At 34.7% G+C, this 12306-nt stretch overlaps 1 protein-coding gene and 1 non-coding gene across 2 annotated transcripts in view; one reads left to right on the top strand and one right to left on the bottom strand.

Annotated features, from left to right (window-relative positions):
• The window catches only part of LOC138703610 (uncharacterized), a 534565-nt gene that overhangs the window by 91466 nt on the left and 430793 nt on the right, over positions 1–12306 (bottom strand). The gene's annotated exons all lie outside the window — the stretch shown is intronic.
• TRNAY-AUA (transfer RNA tyrosine (anticodon AUA)) lies at positions 12100–12171 on the top strand. The gene has a single exon. It is a non-coding gene; the product is annotated as a tRNA-Tyr (tRNA).

The raw sequence follows: 12306 nt of genomic DNA, 5'->3' as shown, positions 1-12306 counted from the left end.
TTACATCATTCCTACAGATTCGCACCGTTGTTGTCGACCGAACGACTAAGGTAGTAGTGTAGCACGGCAACTTATGATTTTGAAGGTATTCGGTATGTAGCGTGCTCTGCTGTAAAAGATGGCATACAACTGTAAGAATAGTCAGTGTTCGGGCAAAAAAGGGAAAAAAGGTAGCCCCTTCACATGCCATGGGATATACTTCAGCGTTTAGGCAGGAATGTAGAAAGTGTTACAGTAAATGATTATAGTATTAGGGAAAATCACAATAATACAAATGAGACAATTTATGTGATGAATACGTAAGATACGTCATGTACAGGGACACCATTTTATTTTTACTTCAATTTTTATTGTACCTGAGTTTTTTAATTTACTTCACTCCCAACCCCTCTACTAGTAAACTTCCAACCGTCCTCCACACAGAACCAAGGCCGCGTATGCAGTACGAGTTAGTGAGTATAGTACGTTCCAGAAATATGTTCGCATTTTCCAGTGACGAAAGAGCTTTCAATATTGAATCATATTTTCGCAAAGGTACTGTCGTCCGTTTCCCTACGTCGCATCCCGGTTTCTCCCACGTGCTTCTGTTCGCCCCTCTGTGAAGTCTAGTAGCTGGGCTGTCTTAGCTCTTTTCTGAAAACATTAATTTCTGTTAGGAATTGGACGTCTACGTAATATTATAAAACTGTTTAAAATAACTTAAATAAAAGGGCCTCGTTGAGTAATTAACTGTCACGTGATTCCTCCCCCCTTCTACGACCCTGCGACAAAACCACTTGAACGGACAGTAGATAGCATGTCTGAATAATTTTATCTTTTCGGATCGGGCAGAAGTGAAGATTAAATTTACAGTACGTAAGGTACTCTGTTATAGAGTAGGTATAGAATTATTTCAACATGAGTTACTCGTACGAAGGACGAAACTGGTAATTGGAATTAGGTACAATAGTCTATAGTGCGATAATATGCACAAAAGAACTGAAGCCTGTATCGAAATGAACGGCCACCAGTTTCAAAAATGTGTTTAAATATCCATATTATGATTATTTTTCAATTTAACTGCATTCTCTATATTGTACACTAATATGCTGTAACAGTACAATATACACTGCATAATTAATACGTCTGAATGGATAGCTCAATTCGTGAGTAAAAACACTTGTTGTTAATACAGTACTGTATTTTAATTAAACAAAAACCTAATGAAAATTATCAAACTCAAAATTGCGATATTTCCTAGTTTACATAAATGGATGAACTACTTTTCTTCCCTCCTATACCTAGTAAAGTGATTTGTATTTTACGCCAGTATCATCCAACTCCAATCTTGGAAGGGGGAGCAAGCGGTGTTTCCGGTTCTAGACCTTTAATCCAAAGATATAGCCAGGTTAATATTAAAAATTTTAGTAAAAATAAAATGATGTCCCTGTACAATAGTTATCATCAGCAGTAAATAAATTTTAATGAATTTATGTAACTTCTATAAAAGACAAAGGAATGATATAAATATTGTTTCAAATTTGAAATATTTATAACATACAATAATTATGATTTTGTGACTATTTATTTATAAATTAACAGTACGTCAGGTTAAATAATATGATATATTCTTCTAAGAGAAAACAGTATGTGCTTGAAGTGTATTGTGTGAAGAAGCATTGTAGGAAAGAAACAAATACTGATATCAGTATGACTTTTCAGGAAATAGCCCCCTACAAAGCTGACTTGAATAATTTCAGGGGCAAATAATTCGGGGGCCAGGTATCGAACCCGGGGCCTTTGGCTGAGCGCGCCAACGCACTACCGACTGAGTTACTTAGGAACTCTACCGGACCTAGCCTCAATTATTCCTTCTTTTTTTTTACTCTTGAAATTATTCAAATAGATATTGGTCGTTTTTCCTGCAGTAACTCCTGTGTGTTATATTTATCGAATTTCAGATTTTTGCTCTATTAAACAACTTAAATAGTGACACAGCAGATAATAAAATCTCCTATATGTAATTATTTTTATTTCTTTAAAAAATGTAAGAATTCACAATCTCCTATGTACGGCTGCCATAGAATGAATAAATGTGTTTTTTCTTCCTACTCAAAAATTTTATATTTTGCACATAGGAGTTATTGCGGGAACAACGACGTTATGCACTTAATTGTTTTATTTTGTTTTGTGTTTTTTTGAAAAATATAATTTCAATTAATGCTCCGTCATAAATGTCGTAACTAAAACCTTGTGCATCCCTCGTGTTCATCGTACAGCTCGTCCTCCCCCCACACGTTACCTGCACTTTGTTTACGTTTTCACTGTGCCTAAACGAGACGCTCTACTGTAATGAATTTAGTTTTGATAGATTTTGTATTTTAAGATCATTTCGAAAGTTAGTTTAATAATATATGAGGTGTACAAATAACACTGTAATATACTGTATCTTTGTTATGCCATTTATGATGGAATATTTTCCTAAAATCTGTTCTTAAAACATATGTCTAACATTTTAAATGTTTCCAGTAAAAGTAGTAAACCTCCAAAATTTGATACCAACTGAACAATTTGTTATGAAATATTCCATTAAATCTGATCTCTTCACTGTATATTAACATTCTGAAATTTGTCGCAAACTTTCATTCTTTCCTAAGTTAACTATTCCCACCCTTAGATGTACAACTCTGGGCACCCCTAACTCATCTGTCTTCTTTCTGCTTCTTCAGTGAACAACAGTCCCAGAGAAGGATAATGTTCTCTAAATGAAAGTCTGGCCAGACCGAGTTTCTCACGCATGAAAAAGGTTCCGCAAGTCCCTGGAGCACACATCCTTATTGTCTACAGAGACCACACCAGCTACACTAACCGCGATCTGCTCTCTGGATATAGTATACTGTACATGTTTTATATAGACTATTACACTCATACTACGTCATACTACTTTTGACCAATAAAACGATACGAAAGGACGTATTTCAACCAATCATGGCTGCTTATCGCACAATTTTATCGCGTCCCTAGCATTTGTTTAATTTTATCGCGTCCCTAGCATTTGTTTCTTTGTTTGCCAACATTTGAAACTGCGCTGGTCTGGACGTCAAAAATATATATAAAATTACAAACCACTCCAGTCGATGCACAGCAGTTTCAAATATGACTCGCATTGGCATTCAAGAACAAGAATTAATAAAAATCACTGATCATACCTATGCATCTTCTGAAATCCGATTTACAAATAAATGAAGAGCACCATTCGGAAATCCTGAATAAGTTGAATACACCATGTAGGCCTAAATCAACGAGTTCCACTTCTATTATGCACACGTCCAATATAACATCAATTGAACCACCAACCACATTCAAATTTGAAAATTGTACATTCAATAATTATTCCTTTTAAAATTATTCATGTTTATTTTTTATGTCATCGTGGTTAATTAAAACTTTTCTAACACTTGTGTATATTAGTTAGGTTATGTTATAGATTCTGCTATATGATATTATGGATAGTCACGTATCAGAGATTGTTTAATATTAAGATTTATTGAATAGTAATCATTACAGTTTCTGTATAAAGACACTACTGCCATCTAGCATGCATCTAGCGTAATATTTGTAATGTTGAGATGGTACAATAATACATTTGAAGACAGTTGTATTTTCGTAAGTCAATTAATATTTTATTGTATTGGAGTACTTCGTTACTTTTAATCTTTATATACTTTCTTCTAATCGTGTAATAGTCAAGTCAATAGTCGAGTTTTGATTTTCTCTAGATAAATCAAAACGTCTAGTGAGATTACTGTTGATAAACACATTCCATCACGATTCATATGCGACTTGCACATTGAACTCAGGTAATGGTCATGGGTTCGAGTACCATCTAGAACATCACCATTTCAGCCACCGGCGTAGCTCAGTCATCTGAAGCGCTTGCCTGCCGATCCGGAGTTGCACTCGGGCGTGGGTTCGATTCCCGCTTGGGCTGATTACCTGGTTAGGGTTTTTCCGAGGTTTTCCCCAACCGTAAGGTGAATGTCAGGTAATGTACGGCGAATCCTCGGCCTCATCTCGCCAAATACCAACTTGAGGCTAAATAACCCAGTGGTTGATACAGCGTCGTAAAATAACCAACTTACAAAAAATAAATTTTGAGTTCATTTTTTAAAAATTCCAATAAGTCAAGTAGGAGAGACTGTTGTACCTTTAGCATAGTGTACCTTTGAACATTTTTTGTTTGTTTGTTTTTTTAATTTTTACTGCTGCCTAGAGGACTCAAACTGAAGTAGAACGTAGAGAAAGCCGCTAAGTAGCTCTGGTCGTAGTTTCAGTTTGATTTATTGCAAAGTGTGAGTTCTGTGGACGAAACAATTTTTTTAGTACAAAAAGTAAACATTTCGTTCATTAATATATGTTTTCTAACACAAAACCAGAATGTACTTATTACTATCTATCAAGTACGGTGTGTTCCCTATCACCTGGTGAGTAATAACATATTTTAATTTCCATGATTTATTCGAATCTCTAGTTCTGAGAGCCACGTTTCTTTAAACGTCCACCGTCTTGTACCTTTGAACACAAAACATATTGTACCATGGAACATGTTCCAAGATACACGATAGTATCGGTTTCTGTTTTTCTTTTATTTTAAAATCAGGTCATGGAGTTAAGAGGCCCCCAATTGATCCGGATGCCTTGAAGAAAGCTGTAGAAGCAGTTATTGCTCCTCCAGGAAATAAAATCTCAATCAGAAAGGCCTGCTCTGGTTAATGATTGCAAATACATTTTAAATATGACTGTCATTTTTTCAGCTGTATTCCCACCTATATTCCATGTGTTCCAACTTACAAAAGGGTATGTTCGAAGGTACATGAACCTGTTGTATCTTTGAATGCATTACATATTCCTTCATTTTATTTTTTTCCATCCTTAATAGATCTATAAAACAGGAAAATACATACAGGAAGTTGTAAAGAAATCTTCAATAATTATTTCAAGCATTTTTTCATTAAAAAAATTTCATTTTCCAAAATAAAAAAAAAATGAAATGTGAAAAGTGTTTAAAGGTACAACAATCTCCCCTACAAAATCAAAAAGAAAAATGTTAGTCAATCATATGACTTATTTTAATGTAAATTATATAGTTACAAATTTACGTTTTATTTATTAAAACTGTTAACGTTTCCGCCATGCAATATGGCATCTTCAGACATTGATTAGGGATATTTTATAGAAACAAAACATTGCAATATAATTGTGAACAGATACATATCAAAATGTAGTTAATGAATGTCAAAGTTAAAAATATTAAAATGGTGAAGCACTTAAGGGTAACAATTGAAATAAAAATTGTAACTATGCATATTTAATCAAAGTAAGAATTTCAAATTATGTTAAAATATATGTACATAAATACTACTGATCAAATGGGTATATCACAAGTAAATACCATATGGAAATGTTTTTTGAACAAGATGCAGTGATTTTTGTTAGAAAATATAAGTGTAGTTGTGAGCTGCCTATAGACTTATTAAATATGCACATTTTTACAAAACATATTAAAACATGTAAATTAGCTATAATGCGAATACTACGAGAATAGAGGTGAATTTGTTCAATTGTAGGTCTATTGATTATGTTATAAGCAGGCTTCGAGACTTCGGACCCAATAGAGCAGTTCAGTGGGAAATCCGCATAACTGCGTACTGAGTATAGTGGTATAGCGTACAGTGGGTGGGGATACTGTAGAATGAATGCTAACAAATACGCAAAGACGGTTGCGAAATTTAAGAAACTAACATACACTCTTCCTCCACCTCCAGAGCCCATTGTTACTAGATGGGGTACATGGCTTAATGCAGCTATTTATTAGCCTATGCCAAATACTCCCGTACAATTGTGCAGATAATCAACACATTGAGTGACGACTGTTCTGCAATCAGAATAATTAAAGCTCTGGATTTGAAGGTTCTGATGAATAATTTGGTTTTCATACAAATCTATTTTCAAACTGTGTTTGAAACTATTACACGGTTAGAAAAGTCAGAGCAAGAGATGCCGGAAGCCCTCAGATTAGTTGAGGAAATGACGCAGAGAATTAATGAGACACCAAGTACACCGGTTACCGAACATGTAAAACAGAAGTGGAAATCAATTTTTTGTAAAAATAACGAATATGGAACGTTATGTAACATTAACAGCAAATTAGTGGACATAGAGTCACCCGAGAATAAAGGACTGTCTCTTAGAGACTGCCTTGACGTTAGGTTTTTTCGTTTTGCTCCTATCACGTCATGCGACATAGAGCGCAGCTTTTCACAGTACGAACTGTGTTTGGCAGATAACCGAAAAATATTTACGTTTGAGACACTGAAAATATGTCTTGTAGTACATTGCAATTCGGTACTGTAACTGCACTTCCTAAAGACGACCAATAGGATAAGTGAAGAAATTTAAATTACTACATGTTTATTTCCACCATTAACACTGCGCATAATTGAACACAAATGCTTATAAAAACAGGAGAATAAATGCTTTTCACTTTCTTTTGACACTGTCATTGTGTAATGTATATTTACTTTCAGAATGTACTTGTGTGTCTGTTTCCCCATACTACCGTACTCTACTCTAAATAGCAACGTTGTTACCTCAACACATCTCTACCTTCACTACCTGCAGCGAGTCAACAGCCTATAGTACATGCACAGTAAACTTATTGTATCGGGTCCCAAGTCTCGAAGCCTGGTTATAAGTTACGAATTGATTAAGGGGAGAGGATAGTAATTTTTAAAACTTTTTTCTTATTTGGTGTAAAATATTAATTTTTTGTATGTAGAGAGCTCATGGCTATAGCAACTCAACAAAATATAAATATTTTGAATAAATTATTTGGGAGGCAGTTTTGAAAAAAAAATGTACCCAATGCAGGATTTTACTAAACTCGATATATCTAAGCCATTTTTAAAGATAAATTCAAACACTATGTTACAATTTATTTGTAAAAGAACGCTTTACAAACTGTCTGTAACAGAAATTTGATATTAGTTCCTACATTTGTAAAATAAACAATTAAAATTTAATAACATTTTTTTTATTTTCTTTCTTGCAAACAGAGAGACTTATTTTTAAAATGAAATCAATTAGGGAAATTCCGTTACAGAGAAAAGCTTCCTAGTAGTCTAGAGAATGTGTATTCTAAATTTCATTCATATATCTTTAATAGTTCAAAAATTATATCGATTTTTGTCTGGCAATGTAGCGAAAAAAGTAAAGTTCCAGAAACAGCAATCAAAAGGGGGTGTGATTTAATAATCCAGAGCGCAGGAACTTTAAAAATGGCGTCTCAACATCCAATAAGGGCACAGATACCCACACAATGTTATACAATGTATTCCACACACATCACAGAGTATTTTAAAGAAAAATTTGGTTTTGAAAAAAAAAATGAAGTTCCGGAAACAACAAACAAAAGGGCGGTGTGATTTAAAAATCCAGAGCGCAGGAAGTTTAAAAATGGCGTCTCAACAACTGATAAGGGCACAAATGCCCACAAAATATTATACAATGTATTCTACACATATCACAGAGTATTTTAAGGGAAAAAATTGTTTTTTGAAAATTTACTCATTTTTCACCAAAAAATACCATCCTCTTCCCTTAAAATGAATAATAAATTTTGCATGTGAATGTAAAATATTTTATGATTCTATATGGTTCCCATTTTGTGCTAAGTTGTGTTATACTGACGACAAACAAAAATTATACATGCACAAAAATATTTAAATGTAATATACCTGTTTCACTTTTATTATTTGTATATTAAACTGCACATATGTGTATGTTGACGTGCGTTTGAATAGCCTGTGACATAAATTATAAAATATTATCACACTTTATAAGAGCTATTGTTTGAGAAACGAGCAAAGCAAGTTACTCAATTTCCAAGATTTTGTAATGCACTTCATAAACGCGTATTGTACAACAATGTTTGCAGGATCATATATTTAAATTGCAAATACAATATATTTAGCATAGAAAATTTAGAGCAATATTATTCTAAAGCATTCGCAAAACTGTACTGTAACGGTAACTAAGTAACAATAAGTGTACTGTAATGGACCTATTTCAGTATAGTTTAATGTTATGAGGAATGGTTTCCCTAGCAACAAGTCTCTGTGTGGGAATTCTAACATTCAAGGCCTAACAACAATAGCTGTAAATACAACAAAAAACACGATCGTGCAAAATAGTAATATGCGTTACAAGAGCGGTGTGTTGAAGTTTTCATGTTCGAGGAAAAGTTTGAAAAAGCGAAACGTAGTTGAGAATTGAAAGAAAACATACCGCTCGTGTATCGTACATTATTTTGTGCGAAGATCGTTTATTACATACCTGAAAGAGGAATTTCTAATTAGTTGCAATGAAATCTCCGTCTTGGTTTCTGTTCAATGACGGCAAATTTGCAAAACAAAAATATCTATCTTCAACATTGTTGCTTTAAAATGTTTTCTGTGTTTACTATAGCCTACTCCAGCAGGCCGTGATATACGTCTGTCTTTCCCCCCCCCCCTCCAGTCTATGATGAGTCTGGAATCTTGTTGATTTTTCACGGCATCCTTAATGTTACTTGCATCGCGAATGCAGTAACTTTAGTGGAGTTGTAGAGTTTACTTAATTTTTGCAAATATTTAAAAACAATAATTAACGGTGCAATTTAGGTGAAATTGCAGTGGTACATTTCCAATTTATAATTATTATTATATTGAACGTCTCTAAAATAATATGTTAAAAGCCTAAAGCAGTAAAATCAAAATGTCACTTAAGCGGTAAGAAGAGGGAAATTGTTATGTTTGTTAGGTTGGGAATACTGAATGTGGAATTTTAGACTTTCCGCGGATAGGTTTTGTGCGGAAACCAAGCAAATACGCACGATCTCGCACAAAATACTTTTAATGTCAAATTTACAAGGTTATCGTAAGGTTTTTGCACATAGAAGTCCTCTAACATGTAAAAATTTTATTTATGATCATTTGGGGAAATATAAATGTAATAAGTAAAATGGAAAAATTTTAAAAATAAAACAGAATTTTCTGGATTTAAATATCGAGGACATCATGCCAGAAGGACGTAGCAACAAATTTTGTATTATTAAAAAAATTTAATGGAACCTATATATGTTTGGAAACAATTTTATTGTTTCGGAGTTAAAATGGAAATATGAAAGAATCGAATAAAGTACCTTGTTATGACAGATAAGGACAGGAAAAATCATTCTATATTTATCTGGCTCTTCTGTAAACTTGCAATTTTGTTGATACGATCTTCAGACATGATAGTCTACAAATTTTAAATGCGATTTACTGAAAACTGCTATTTTGAAATATTACCTTTTCTCAACCACTTCTTCAATTGTGTAAAGGAAGGAAATCCTAACATTTAAAAAGTTGCTGAGTACTTAAAATACAGGGCTGATTCACTTTTTAAGATTTCATTTCATTTTAAAACTAATTCACTAAAAATGCCTTCCTCGTGCTTTACGCAGAAGATGGCTCAGAATCACATCCGATAGTGCGATGGCAATCGAGTATCCAGGAACCTGTAATGTAATAACTCTGAGTAGACTTAGAGCAGATACTCAACTTCACTTGTGAAGTCGCGAACGAACAAGTCAATTAAATTACGTCTTAATGAAGTCGGATGGCAATAAATGTATTACGTAAGAAACGATGGAGACAATTTCAGTGCTGACTGGCTTTTAATGACGTCACAGCGAAAGCAACTGAAGGTCTTGTATTGGGACTTTCTTGTTCAACAAATTCATATCACGAGAGTTGAAAATAATCTTGCGACAGAGCCTACTTTCTTTACCTGTAAGGAATAGCAAAAATAATAAACCTAGTGTACTGCGGGCATATGGCAAGCAATCGTTATTAATGTAACGCTTTAAGTTACCTTGGATGGAGGACATATCACAGTGCGTCCTTGTAAAATATTGTATGACGTCTTGAGAAAAATCAAGATATGAAATGATTCGTATACTAGGTGAGCAAATTATTTCCGGCCGAGAAACAGCAAATTGGGCCATTGGCGGGTACTTTCCCACACGCCGAATACAGCAAGCTTCGATATAAATCTCAGGTAAGAGGTTCTCTTGCCACTTGTATGTAAATCGTAGCTTTTCTTAGTGTAAAATTCGGCTAGTTTCTGAGTATGTTTTTCATTATCCAATAAAATATTGTACACGGGAGAGTCAGTAAGTGGCAATGCTAAGCAGCGACGTACAGTTTTCAATAAGGCATCTGAAGCCATAGACGCTAGATGGGCGATGTTATCGAGGTATCATAGTGATCGACGTGGGTATAAGCAAAACAAAGAAGCAGTAGTTGCAAGTAGGCGTCACCTCTGTACGACTTTACCATTGTCAAGCAGCGCTGCGTTGTACTTTTTATGAGCAAAAGATCTTCATCAAATGTAACCTAACCTAACCTAACCTAATCTAATCTAATCCAATTAAGCAAAAACAATCCAATTAACCCAACACAACCCAATCCAATTGAGTCAATCCAACCCAATTAACCCAACACAACCCAACCCAATTGAGCCAATCCAACACAATTAACCCAACGCAACCCAAACCAATCAAACTTAACCTAACTCAACTTAATCTAATCTAATCAACTTGAGTTCAGCCCGTTGTAATCTAATATTCTCCAGTAAAGCTAATATAATCTACTCCATTGCAATCTAATCAAAATTACTCCAGTTCAGTTCAGTTCAGTTCAGTTCAGTTCAGTTCAGTTCAGTTCAGTCCAGTCCAGTCCAGTCCAGGCAAAATTCAATATAATCTAATATACTCCAGTCCAGTGCAACCTACCAATCTACTCCAGTCCAGTGTAATCTAATCTACTTCAGTCCAATCTAATCTAACAAACTAGAGTCCATCTAATCTGCTACAGTTCAATCTAATCTACTACAGTTCAATCTAATTTCATCTTCTCCAATCCAATAAAACATAACGTAACATAACATAACATAACATAACATAACATAACATAACATAACACAACATAACATAACATAACATAAACATAAACATAACATAACATAATGATTTACTATTATAATCTACTATTACTATTATACTATATACTAATCTAATCTATTGTATTGATTAAGGCTGGTTGAGTGGAAGAAGAAGACTTATGACCTTAACTCTGCCAGCGGAAGTAAAACATTCTATCCTATTCTAGTCTAATCTTCTCCAATTGAATTTAATGTAGTAATCTATTATACTCCAGTCCAATCTAATATAATGTGATCTATTCCAGTTCAGTTTAATATGGTCTAATGTAATGTAATAGCATCTACTCTAGTCCAATATAAACTAATATAATCCACTCTAGTCAAATTTAATGTAATTTACTTCTCCAGTAAAATCTAATCCACATCAATCCAATCCAGTCAAATATAATCTAATTCATCATACGATGAAAGAGTAATGGAACGGAGAAAAATTCTCTCCGGCGCCGGGATTTGAACCCCGGTTTTCAGCTCTACGTGCTGATGCTTTATCCACTAAGCCACACCGGATGCCCACCCGGCGTCGGACAGAATCGTCTCAATTTAAGCTCCAACTCTTGGGTTCCCTCTAGTCGCCGCCCTCTGCATTACGCCATAGATATCTATGAACGTAGGACTGAAGTCCACACATGTGCTGAGGTGCACTCGTCATGAGTGACTAGTTGGCCAGGATCCGACGGAATAAGCGCCGTCTTAAATCACGAAGTGATTTACGCATATCATATATATTATTTTAATGTACCGAAGTACATATGATATTTCCATGCAGATATTCTGCGTCATCATACGATGAAAGAGTAATGGAACGGAGAAAAATTTTCTCCGGCGCCGGGATTTGAACCCGGGTTTTCAGCTCTACGTGCTGATGCTTTATCCACTAAGCCACTAGTCACTCATAACGAGTGCACCTCAGCACATGTGTGGACTTCAGTCCTACGTTCATAGACATCTATGACGTAATGCAGAGGGCGGCCACTAGAGGGAACCCAAGAGTTGGAACTTAAATTGAGACGATTCTGTCCGACGCCGGGGTGGGTATCCGGTGTGGCTTAGTGGATAAAGCATCAGCACATAGAGCTGAAAACCCGGGTTCAAATCCCGGCGCCGGAGAGAATTTTTCTCCGTTCCATTACTCTTTCATCGTATGATGATGCAGAATATCTGCATGGAAATATCATATGTACTTCCAGTACATTAAAATAATATAATTCAATATACCTTACTACAGTCCAAATTAGTCTAGTC

The sequence above is a fragment of the Periplaneta americana genome, chromosome 7, assembly GCF_040183065.1.
Source record: "Periplaneta americana isolate PAMFEO1 chromosome 7, P.americana_PAMFEO1_priV1, whole genome shotgun sequence".
Taxonomy (NCBI): domain Eukaryota; kingdom Metazoa; phylum Arthropoda; class Insecta; order Blattodea; family Blattidae; genus Periplaneta; species Periplaneta americana.
Note: the sequence above shows the minus strand (reverse complement) of the source record. Positions and strands in the feature narration are given on the sequence as shown.